General features: G+C 45.2%; 1 pseudogene across 1 annotated transcript; it reads left to right on the forward strand.

Moving 5' to 3' along the window:
- Positions 1-262: 262 nt before the first annotated feature.
- On the forward strand, positions 263-3,937 carry LOC148874566 (receptor-like protein kinase FERONIA pseudogene; annotated as a pseudogene). Its single transcript, XR_016112182.1, has one exon. The product of XR_016112182.1 is annotated as a receptor-like protein kinase FERONIA pseudogene (transcript).
- The last annotated feature ends 275 nt before the right edge of the window (positions 3,938-4,212 follow it).

Here is a 4,212-nt window from a genome sequence, read left to right on the forward strand (position 1 = left end):
CTGGCAACAAAAATTACGAAACCATTATCACCACCGGTTTTTGGGTCGACGTTCGTTCATCCGGTTCGAACGGATAGTCCGTTCTGACAACAAAAATTATAGGCAAAAAATTGAGTTTGTGAGGTCCATTAAGTAGTATCATATATGTTATGTCATTTGAGCGTGTGACTCATACGACCTGAAAATGGAACCATCTAACAATTGGGTTTTGGATCGATGGTTTGACCGTTTGGTTTAAACGAGCGGTCCATTATGACAATTGTAAAGTCCATTTTAGTAAATGAACATTTCTATTATTTAGCTTTTGATTAATAAATCCCATCCATCATATAGGGATCCCTACTAATTAATTATATGATTGAGATACATTAGCAACATCTTTCAACATGCTTCCAATACACAGTTTGGATGTGATGCGGGGCATTATAGAGCGAGATCACTTTTGCTTCCCACAGAGGTGCCCCAATTGACCAAGACTTTTCCTTAGCAGCTTCAGACTTCTAAAGCCTTTATTCTTCACAAAGATATAGAAAGAGATGATTAATGGTCGGCAAAAAAGTCGCGTCGGCGATAACAATCTTGTAGTTAATTTCCTGCTTTCTGCATCCATGAAGAACACCAAGGGAGATCACCTCGTTTCCCTGATCAGTATTTTCTGCCTCTTCATCACTCTAATAATCTCAGTCTCCGGTGACTCTCCTTATGATCCCACCGACAGAATCTTCCTTGATTGTGGTTCCCCTGCAAACGTGGGGTCAACGAAGGATGGTCGGAACTGGACGGGCGACATCGGGTCTAGGTTCGCACCATCCGCACATCTCAACATATCAGCAACCTCCACAGCTCAAGCCTCCTCAGTGTTCCTAATCCCTTACATGACAGCTCGTATCTTTTACTCACCCTTTACCTACACATTCCCACTCACTGCTGGCCAGAAATTTATTCGCCTTTACTTCTATCCAGCCTCATATTCCGGTCTCAACCAGACAAACGCTTTCTTTGATGTCTCCGCTGGTCCTTACACTCTCCTCCGTAACTTCAGTGCCTCTCTTAATGCTGTCAACGTGAGCTACTTTGTTAGAGAATTCGTTATCAACGTAGAGGACGCGATCCCATTAAACATCACCTTCAACCCAACTCCAAATACTTTCAGCACATACGGATTCGTGAATGGAATCGAGATCGTTTCCATGCCCACGGATCTCTATATCCGAGGTGACCAATTCCCTCTTGCTATTGCGGGTCAGAAGTCTCCGTTTTCCATCAATAACGAGACAGCCCTTGAGACGGTTTACCGATTAAACGTTGGTGGATCTGCAGTAAGTCCTGAGCAGGATACCGGCATGTACAGGAACTGGGAAGACGACACCTCCTATTTGCTCGGCAATCAAGGTGTAGTTCCCTCTAATATGACAATCGTGATCAACTACACGGAACAGGTACCTCGCTACAGCGCACCGGACACAGTCTACCGGACGGCCAGGACGATGGGTATTAACAGATTGTATAATGGCGCCCACAACCTAACTTGGTATTTCCTTGTCGATCAGGGGTTCTATTACCTATTTAGGCTTTATTTCTGTGAGTTTCAGACTGAGATAACAAAGAGCTTTCAAAGAGTGTTTTATATATATATTGCAAATCAGACTGCTGAGACACAAGCGGATATCTTCGAATGGAGCGGGTACGGGGTTCCCGTGTATAGAGATTACGTTGCAATGGTTCCAAATGGAAGTATGGGCAAGGAGGATCTGTGGCTTCAGCTGCATCCTAACACGTTAGCAAATCCTGAGTACAACGACGCAATCTTAAACGGACTTGAGATCTTCAAGTTGAGCAATTACGACCACAATCTCGCCGGACCGAATCCTCCTCCACAGGTACTTCCATCTGAGTTGCCTTCCCAGCGATCTAACGGTAACAAGTCAAAGAGAAAGATTTGGCCTTTAGTCTCTGGAGGTGTTTTGGCTGGATTACTCGCGCTTTCCGTTGTGTGTTTCTTTGTTTTCCGGCGACGAAGAGCGAAGGACTCCGGTACCAGCTACGGAGCACCGGGGTGGATCCCCGCGAAGGTCCCTGTTTCACCGTCTGTGTATTCTTCGAAGACAAACAACACTTCATCGCTGCCATCGGGTCTCTGCCGTCACTTCTCGCTTGCGGAGATTAAGGTGGCCACAAATAATTTCGACGAAGCACGGCTCATTGGCATCGGCGGCTTCGGCAATGTTTACAGAGGGTACATCGATGATGGGACCACCCCAGTTGCAATCAAGCGTCGAGATCCAAATTCCAAACAAGGGGCTCACGAATTCCAGACCGAGGTAGAGATGCTGTCGAAGCTACGGCACCTCCATCTCGTCTCTCTGATTGGGTATTGCGACGACCATGGAGAGCTGATTTTAGTCTACGATTACATGGCCCACGGTACCCTTCGTGATCATCTGTACAAGTCCAATAAACCACCTCTCTCGTGGAAGCAAAGGCTAGAAATTTGCATAGGCGCCGCGCGTGGCTTACACTATCTGCACACAGGTGCGAAGTATACAATCATCCACCGTGATGTGAAAACAACAAATATCCTATTAGACGACAAATGGGTAGCCAAGGTTTCAGATTTTGGGCTATCAAAAGCAGGGCCCAATGGGTTGGATAACACCCATGTGAGCACGGTGGTTAAGGGTAGCTTTGGATATTTGGATCCAGAATATTACAGACGTCAGCAATTGACTGAAAAATCCGACGTGTATTCATTTGGAGTAGTTTTGTTCGAAGTACTGTGCGCAAGGCCGGCACTGGATCGGAATCTTGACCAGAAACAGGTGTGCTTGGCCGATTGGGCCCCACAGTGCCTTCGTGATGGGACTCTCCATCAAATCATTGATCCGTATCTAAGGGGCAAGATTGCACCAAAGTGTTTGAGGAAGTTCGTAGAGATTGCTGAGAGCTGCCTGACTGACCAAGGAACAGACCGGCCAACAATGGCTGACGTGTTGTGGAATCTTGAGTTTGCATTGCAGTTACAGGAGACTGCCGAAATTATTGGCAAGGATGATGGTGAGTCAATAAGCCAAACGGACGATATGGTTACCCCGTTTAGTTCCTCTGCCGCCTCTGCAGGAAAATCTACTTCAGACGATGACTATGGTTTATTCAATATGAAGAGCAGTGATATAAGCACTTTCACCAGTGACGGAGGCAGCAAGAGCCACGATGAATATGGAGCATTGTTGTCGGGAACTTTCCCTGTGTTCTCTGAAATTGAGAACCCTAAAGGACGGTGACAGAATAATGCATTGAAGGAGATCAAATCTACCCCGCACAAGATTACCCCCTACAACGTCCCACAGCACACTGCTGTGTATTGGAAACATCTACTGATTTGAACTTGCAGGACAGGGATGTGCCGTGTATTGTATTGGAAATCTACTGCCGTGTATTGTATTGGAAACATCAATAGACGGCAGGGATGTGCTGTGGGACATTGTGGGAACAATCTTGTGCGGGGCTGATTTGAACTTGCATTTTCAAGTTGAAAGGGGGAGAAATGTCATGATTTTAGGTTCACGCTAGGCGTAAGTCTTTATGCCGTGTGAGGATGATAAACGCATGGCCCATGCAGGTGTGTGACATGGCGTAGGAAGAAGAGCAGCAGATTTCCTCCCTTTTACGTAGGAATAGGTTAATAAAGCCAAGGTGTTGGCCTTAGGAAGTAGTCAATTTGGTTAAGTATAGTTATTACTTAATAATAAGTCAAGTTGTTAGTGGTTAAGTAGTTATGTTCCTATGGCTTAGGGATAGACTAATTACTAGAGAAGCTAATCTCTTAATCAGTGGCTATGTTAATGGAAGGAAGTTCAGAATTTTCTTGTATTTAAACACCACCCATCCAACATGGGAGGGCAGTTGGAAGTTAATAAATCTTATGGTTTTATTCTCACCTTAAGAAGAATAATCATTTTTCTTACTAGCTTTGACAAGGACCTATCAATTGGTATTAGAGTTAGGCACTATGGCTACTAACAAGGAGAGAATTGAGAGTTTAGAGGTTGGACTTGGAGGACTCCAAGATAGCTTTAGTCGTATGGAGGCGGGAGTAGCTGATAAGTTCCATCAGTTAGAAGATGCCATCAACAAATTATCAGAAGCTCTACTCTCCAACCGTGTTGCATCGACTCCCAACAGCCTCGAATTTAAGGCAAACTCTCCAACCGG

Source organism: Nelumbo lutea, chromosome 1 (genome assembly GCF_056320005.1).
Source record: "Nelumbo lutea isolate HS-2025 chromosome 1, American lotus-T2T, whole genome shotgun sequence".
NCBI classification, from domain to species: Eukaryota; Viridiplantae; Streptophyta; class Magnoliopsida; order Proteales; family Nelumbonaceae; genus Nelumbo; species Nelumbo lutea.